The sequence below is a fragment of the Triticum urartu genome, chromosome 7, assembly GCF_003073215.2.
Source record: "Triticum urartu cultivar G1812 chromosome 7, Tu2.1, whole genome shotgun sequence".
Taxonomy (NCBI): Eukaryota; Viridiplantae; Streptophyta; class Magnoliopsida; order Poales; family Poaceae; genus Triticum; species Triticum urartu.
In genome coordinates, this window is record NC_053028.1 from 445,436,699 (window position 1) to 445,444,745 (window position 8,047).

The 8,047-nt window shown below is 43.7% G+C and overlaps 1 pseudogene; it reads right to left on the reverse strand.

Annotated features, from left to right (window-relative positions):
* Nucleotides 1–1,862: 1,862 nt before the first annotated feature.
* On the reverse strand, nucleotides 1,863–2,554 carry LOC125518024 (annotated as a pseudogene).
* Between the last annotated feature and the right edge of the window lie 5,493 nt (nucleotides 2,555–8,047).

Sequence of the window (8,047 nt, forward strand, 5' to 3'; positions counted from 1 at the left end):
AGAGACTCTTTGTTATTTGGTTGCAGGGTTGCTTGAGAGAGACCATCTTCATCCTACGCCTCCTACGGATTGATAAACCTTAGGTCATCCACTTGAGGGAAATTTGCTACTGTCCTACAAACCTCTGCACTTGGAGGCCCAATAACATCTACAAGAATAAGGTTGTGTAGTAGACATCAGTGATACATTCGCTGGGAGGAGAGTGTTGTGTTTTTTAGAGGCCCTGTTGTGTGTCCGTGTTGCAATTGACGCTACGAGATGGACAGAAAGAACGAGAAGCAATGAGAGGCGTGGACATGCAGCCGCGAGAAGCACTTATACAATGAGAGGTGCAACTAGAGGCACAGATACGAGCTACGTGAGGCACGGACATGAAGCTACATGATTGCATGGACGTCAATTCGTGTTGTGGTGCTACGTGAGGCACGGGCACGAACATATAGCCGTGCACTCAACTACATGCGCAAAAAGCCACATATGTGTCTCTGAGAAGCACCGGCCTCCATGCTTTTACCGCAAGATGGGATTCGACATTTATCCAGGGCATTCCGGGTTTTACAAGTGTAGGAAGAATCGTTTTTCACTTATGTTCTGTGGCAGAGGCATGGCTATTACTTCTGTGACGAAGGAATGTACGTTGAATGTACGTGACGTGAGGATTGACTATAGGCGTCCATTACTGTTTTTTCGGAATGTTTTTCAATTAACTGTGAGCATGAATGTGCCGATGGAGTAGGCACGGTCATGTTTGAAATACTTGCAAGGTCGTCCCTAAGGTGTCCTGAATATATCACCTAGATGCTTCACTGTTACAAGCACGATCGTTATTCTTGTCGAGGCACGGACGTGAAGGATGGATACAATGCCTTTGCAGTAGTCATGCCCCATATTAAGAAAAACATCCAACATTCTTAACATGTCACGTTTAGTGCCAGCAGGGTGGACATAAGGCTCGGCTTTCTGATGTTTTTGTTGTCAGCAACTTTCTTAACATGTTACGCACGAGAGATGTATGATTTTACCTAAGGTAGAGGAACGCACATGACGAACTAGAGGCACGAACGTGATTCTAAGGGAGGTAGGGATGCGAAGGATCGTGATGCATGCATCTGAAGGTGTGCCTCTATTTTCAAGAAGCTTTCATTGACACATTTTCATTGCAGGGGGCATGGCCTATGAGTTCCATGTGTCTTCGAAGGCATTCGGCCTCATTAACGGACGTGAAGCCAAGTTACGCATGGTCCCCATAGGAGTGGAGGTACAGAAGTGCCTCCGTGCGTGTTTCAAGTAGTTGGTGTTATTGACGGACAATCGTGCCTCTGTAGTGTTCTTCTCTGAGGGTCACAGACGTAAGCAATGTTTTCCAAGGAGAATAAACACGTAACTACCTCTGTATTCAAAATGTTTTTCTAAAGTGTTCCATACAAACGATTTTTAATATCGTGTGTGCAATGGTTTGTTAGAACATTGTGCACTGCTTTTAGGAGCATTCTGTAATTGTTGTCCCTACAATTTGACGCTGCATCCACAAAGGTACTAGTGCATTGCATGCTCGTCATTTTTGTGGACTGCTATGTGTACCTGATCTTTGTGTTATGCTAATCGTATACTATCTGTACTGTGTTTATATTTTTTAGTTCATGCCAATATATTCTACTAATAGATAACTCCAACATTGCACTGGAAATAAACTTGTTCAAAAGATATGTAAACTTCAAGCAAACTACAAGGTTAACTGCGACACAGGCAAACCTAAATTTATAACAAGCAAACGACAGTCTTGAGAGAAAGCAAATCTAATGAGAAATCTAGAATGGCATGAGCAATCTTCTAGATACTTTTCTTGGCGGGGACCACCTGCTTCAGTAGTCGTAGTCTCCCCAGGACCTAGCGCACTTCCTGGACTGCTCCTTCTCGAGTTTTTCCCGACGAAGCCCTTCCTGGATGGTGGTGAGGTGGCTCCATATCTCATACGCACCGTAAGCGTCTTTTGCCGCGTACTTGATGTGCCTCATGGACAAGGGAATGCACGCCCAACGCTTGTGTTCTGCGTTGGTGAGCTTCTTCTTCATGTTGTTGTAGTAGTCGTGGACAAGGATGCCTGAGACGTCCCCAAGGGAGTCCAGAGGCTTGGTAGTTATAGGCACCCTCCATTCCTTCTGGATGTCGAAGAAGTGGGCGATCTCCAGTCCGACGCGGTCGAGCATCTCTTTGTCGCAGTCGATGGAGAAGCCAGGCTAGCCAGCAAACGTGTACCTAGGTCGGCGAGGAAGTTGTCGAACCTGGTGCAGTTCTTGTCAGCGGCGCTCAGTTGGAAGAGCAGCACCGGATGATCCTTACCGACAGAGAGCTGGACGAGGGCTGGTGTTTGATCTTCGCCAATGCCGTTGGTGTACTCCACATCAACTTCGACGATCTTGTGGCGCTCGAATTGGACGTGTCGCTCGTACTGCTTGATGGTGGTCGCCGCCTTATGCAAGTCGTTGGTGTGGATCACGTGCAACTTGGTGTTGCCGTGGGCCCGCACCTCCATGAATTCCTTGGTGAATCCCATGGCCTGGAGCAGTTCTTCCTCCTGCAACCTGGTATTTCACAGGGAACAATGAGTGGGAGCGCAATGGCGATTTCTGTTGTTTGTGGGTGAGAAATTCGCGGCTGAAGTCTAAATTTAAGGGCGGAGAAGCGGCAAAGGAGTGCACGATCTCACTGTCGATGCGGTTGTGCACATCATGGGTTGTGGATCGTGGTTTCATCTCCCTGTCGATTTGGTTGTGCACATCCTAGGTTTTTGATCGTGGTGTTTCTTTATAAAAAAAATCAACAATTATTTTTTAATAACCGTTGTATCTCCAGCATGTCAGGGAGAAGATCGTTGTCTTGCATAGTTTGCTATCAAATGTCAACTTTTACAATTTATCTCGTGAGGCATGCAGGGGGAGTATGTAGAGGCACATGTCTCTGCCCAAGAGAATAATGCTTGAAGTGGCTATGTAGAGACACACAGGCGTTATACATTCACAGGGAGTGGCAATTGTTTTCAGTGATACATTCGCTGGGAGGAGCAGTGCTGTGTTTTTTAGAGGCACTGTTGTGTGTTCGTGTTGCAACTGACGCTACGATATGGACAGAAAGAACGAGAGGCAACGAGAGGCATGGACATGCAGCTGCGAGAAGCACTTATACAACGAGAGGCGCAACTAGAGGCACATATACGATGCTACATGAAGCACGAACATGAAGCTACGTGATTGCACAAACGTCAATTCGTGTTGTGGTGCTACGTGAGGCACGGATATGAACATATAGCCGTGCACTCAACTACATGCGCCAAAAGCCGCAGATGTGTCTTTGAGAAGCACTGGCCTCCATGGTTTTACCGCAAGATGGGATTCGACATTTATCCAGGGCATTCCGGGTTTTACAAGTGTAGGAAGAATCATTTTCCACTTATATGTTTTGTGGTAGAGGCACGGCTATTACTTCTGTGACGAAGGAATGAACATAGAATGTACGTGACATGAGGGTTGGCAATAGGCGTCCGTTACTATTTTTCCAGAATGTTTTTCAATTAACTGTGAGAGGCATGAATGTGCAGACGGAACAGGCACGGTCATGCCTGAAATAGTTGCAACGTCATCCCTAAGGTGTCCTGAATGTATCACCTATATGCTTCACTGTTACAAGCACAGTCGTTATTCTTGTTGAGGCACGGTATTCAGAGGCATGAATGTGCCGACGCAACAGGAACGGTTATGTCTGAAATAGTTGCAAGGACGAGATGGGAAGAAACAATGAGAAGCAACGAGGGGCGTGGGCATGCAGCTCCGAGACACACTTATACATCGAGAAGCACAGCTAGAGGCACATGTACGATGCTATGTGAGGCACGAACATGAAACTATGTGATTGCATGGACCTCAATCCGTGCCCGTGTTCTGTCAAATTTTTTAAGTGACACTTTGTAAAGGCATGGATGTTTAAGGTGACAGCCATAGGGGAAGGCACTAGTTTTTTAGGAGAAGTGCTGTGCGGTAGACAAAGGTGTATGTTTGAGCTCATCGCAACAAACTACCACTACAAGAAATCTGTTAATACATGACGGATCTAGTCCGTCACAAATCAGTAAAAAACTGTCATGGGTGCCCGTGCATGACGGATCTGAAATCCGTCATGTATATTGCGTCATAATTTGACGTCGTACCTTCCTTGACGGTTCTTGACCGTCATGGATATGCACCAGGCCCGCCCAAGCCCAAACCTCTGTGACGGGAACAAGCCGTCATGGATTAACGCCACGTAGGATTTTCGATTGACCAATTCGAATGACATGGCTGCCTACGTGGATACTATTTTCCGTCACAAAAATCGTCATAAATTTGGTTGAGCCCATTACCCCATTCATTTCTGCCGCATTAGCCCATTTATTTTTGCCTAATTTTGACCATTATGTTTTTATCATAGTGCGTCTCACAAATCCAAATGACAATTTTTACCAAGAGGATGTGTCTTCAAAGTATCAGAACATTACACAGTTAATACAGCTTGCAGCCATCTATATGTATCTACAACATAGCAGTTTACAAAATCCTCACTACAAAGTTAGGAACCATTACAATCCATTTTACATCAACATAACATATGAACTATTGAGGTTGTTATTCATGTTCTTGTCGTCGGCCCTCCTCAGCCCTCCTGTGGCAACTAACATGTCGTGGCTGATTGTGATGGCAACACCAAGTAGCTCGCTACCTAATCTTACCTAGCATATTTAGAGGAACCTTATTAGATATTTGCATATATGAGTAGTTCATAGAAAAAAGAGAATTAGAACAAAGTTAAAAATGAACTACATGTTGTCCAAAATTCTTAGATCTTACAGTGCCTACAAATGAGAATAACTTTGCATCTACTATAAAACAAGAGTAAACATGAGGACGAAAATTAATCCAAAGAAAAGCATGTCAAATGAAAGTCAAATGACAAAGAAACAAAACATACATCCCAGAACTCAAGTACTATAGTAGTACTAGTTGAGGCCATAACATGCCAACAAAATGGCAACCGGGTCAACGAGTAGCGCCATAAGATTTAATGGTTATGCTGCAAATTGCTGCCCACTTTACAAACATAGTAGTATTATCTATAACAGGATAAAATAATGAAATGAAATAAACTGAACCAGTATATATGTTTACTGGGTGACAACGGTAGGAACAAGGCTTGTGCATGTCTAGCAAACCTAACAGCTTGCACGAGAACTACAAATTAATCTATGCATGGCTTAAAAATTACTTCAGGGTTATTAATGTACAAGCCAAATCAGAACAAATGAATAGGAGGTGACGACCACTCTAGTAGTGTATCTAAGCAATGCAAGGTTATTAAGGTACAAGCCGGAGTTTGAAGTTCCTTTTTTTCATTGGTTCATCTTGTACAGATTGCATTTTAGATATGCTCAATCTAGGGGAGCCAAAAAGGTATCAGCATGAAACAAAAAACACTGCTTAACTATAAAATCCTAGCACATATCCTCCAAAAATTTCATATTTAACATCTTTATTGCAAAACAGAAGTATGTCTATCTTTCTTGTGATCTTAGTTAGTGTATGCAAGCTTGAACTACTACACTCATATACATAACAGTAAGAAGCAACATTAATTTTTGCAAACTAGAATACTTCATGCACAAATTAATTAAGTACGACAAACTAAGCTGTTTTGATGTTATTGCATAAGGCCAAAAAATTTATCAGGGCACTTGCATGTACGCCATGCAGTAGCAATCACTAACCTGTTTTGATGTTATTGCATCAGGCCAAAAAATTATCAAACATCTCAACAAACATGTGAAAGGCACACCTACTGTAGGAAGGTTTCAGCATCTACACCTATAGGCAACAAGTCGTGTAAAAAAATCAAAGAAAGAGAGTCAGGTCATAGTGAAATCCAAAACATAAGCGAGAAGATAAATTGGATTGTTTTTATGTCAAAACAAAGAGATGTTTTTTGTCTACATTTATGAAATGAATAGTATGATCATGTTTGTTAGTTGTCAAGCATATCTTACCATCAACGTCGTCTGCATCTAGGCATGCTAGTTGTGCTATATTTATACTAGCTAATGCACTGTAACTTCGGCCAAAATTTTCAACATAACTTGTGTGTTCTCTGCTCTCTACGCTATCCTACCTCCCTTTCACTTTCAGAAATATCAGAGTTAGAATGGACATACAGTTTGTTTGCCAATATTCAGTTTGTTTACAACCATGTTTATAAGGCAACAAAAAAAAGATGTAATTTGTATGCCCGCAATTTTACCCAATATTCAGCCATGAGGTGAAGGCTCTTCCTTGAGAACCAGCTATGGCCTTTTACAACTTACTAAAACCAGCTCAGAGAAGCACAAAATCTCAAGCATGAAGAGCCGAGTTGTGGGCACCTGACCAACACTTCAGTCCATGCGTGTTAGGCCGCTACCGTCAGGGAGGAAGATGCAGAGGCCAGAGGTTGCCCTCGCAGCCGGGATCTAGTCCGTGCGTGTGAGAAGTATGACAATCAATCAAAGGAACTTGTTACACACACACATAGAGAGAGAAAATAGTCTGATTACATTCCAGTGGTTCATCATGTCATGTTCAGATTCAGAATAAGCTAATAGAGCCTAGCACAGGAAAAAACTAAACATGCTTATGGAAATATCTCCTCAAGTTAAAGTGTTAACCATCAAGATTATTTTTAAAATTTGGTGAAGCACATTTGTACATTGAGAACGTAAGATTAATGGCATATCGGATAGCAGGAAATGAAAACAATAAGTGCAGCTCTAGCACTCTGACCAATATGGCGCTCTCCTTGCAATGAAATGTTGTTCACATATTTTGAAATACCTTTTTTTCTCCCGTGTGCAGATCATTTCTTTCAGGGGCGCTCTATTTTGCTCCAAAACCAACGACAAACCTAGACTGAAATGCTTGCCTACTCAGTTTCAGATCTATCCCCTCAACCTATTCTATTCTAGCTCTAGAATTAGGTAGCCACAGACCAAAATCAACTAAGATACTGATTCGTGGATATTATCATGGGGTTACAGAAGATTGAAGACGAACTGACCTGGAAGCTATGAGATTAGTCCAAAGAAAAATGGGGGAAAAACAAGAACAGGTGGATCTACAGTTTGGATGTAGGGGGCGGGCGAGAGGTCTGACTTCATGGACGAGGAAGGAAAGGGTGATGCTGCCGTCGCTTCTGCCTCCAGTGTGCCATGTAGTAGACCGGCCACCGCACGGCCGCTCCGCTCCGACAAGCCGACGTCAGGTTTGAGCTCCATGCCGGATCTGCACAATAGGTCGCAAAGATAAGAGATACGCCTAGATTGAATTGGATTCAGTTCGATTCTTCACCGCAAAAGGTAGTAGTAGAGCTACTGCGTCCTTACCAACAGAGGGAGGAAGAGTCACGGGAGCCAATCCAGATCCAGTAGAGAGACGGACGGGGATCTACTTCGCTTCCAGGCGTGCTCCGGTTGGTTCCGGTGGAGGAGAAGGAGCAGGACGGCAGCGGTGCAGCGGAGAAGGAGGAGATGGTGATGCGGCGCGGGCAGGGCAAGGAAGTAGGGAAATAGAGAGGGTTGAGACGATGGGGGCGGCGGCAGAGGAGGAGTGGGGAAGGAGTGTCTCTGGTGTTAGGTTTAGGTTTTATGAGGGGAATGGTTTAGGGCTTCAGGCGCGCTTGCGGGGCTTTACTAGTCTGTCCATGGCGGTTTTTGAAATTGTCACCGGAAATCCGTCATGTATTACTAGGTTTCTTGTAGTGTACTTGGCATCACGCTAGTCTGCGGAGCACCATAGTGAAAATTATGTATACTAATGACGTGGGGAGCTAGCAACCTCACTGAACTATGCAGAAACATACTTCACCACAACCATTCATCCTCCATTATTAGTCAGTGAATCCTTTTATTATTATCACAGATAAATAAAGTAACCCACGTAAGTGTTTCACCTTCTTTGACCGGGAATTTTCACCGCCGTCCTCTTGGACATAATTA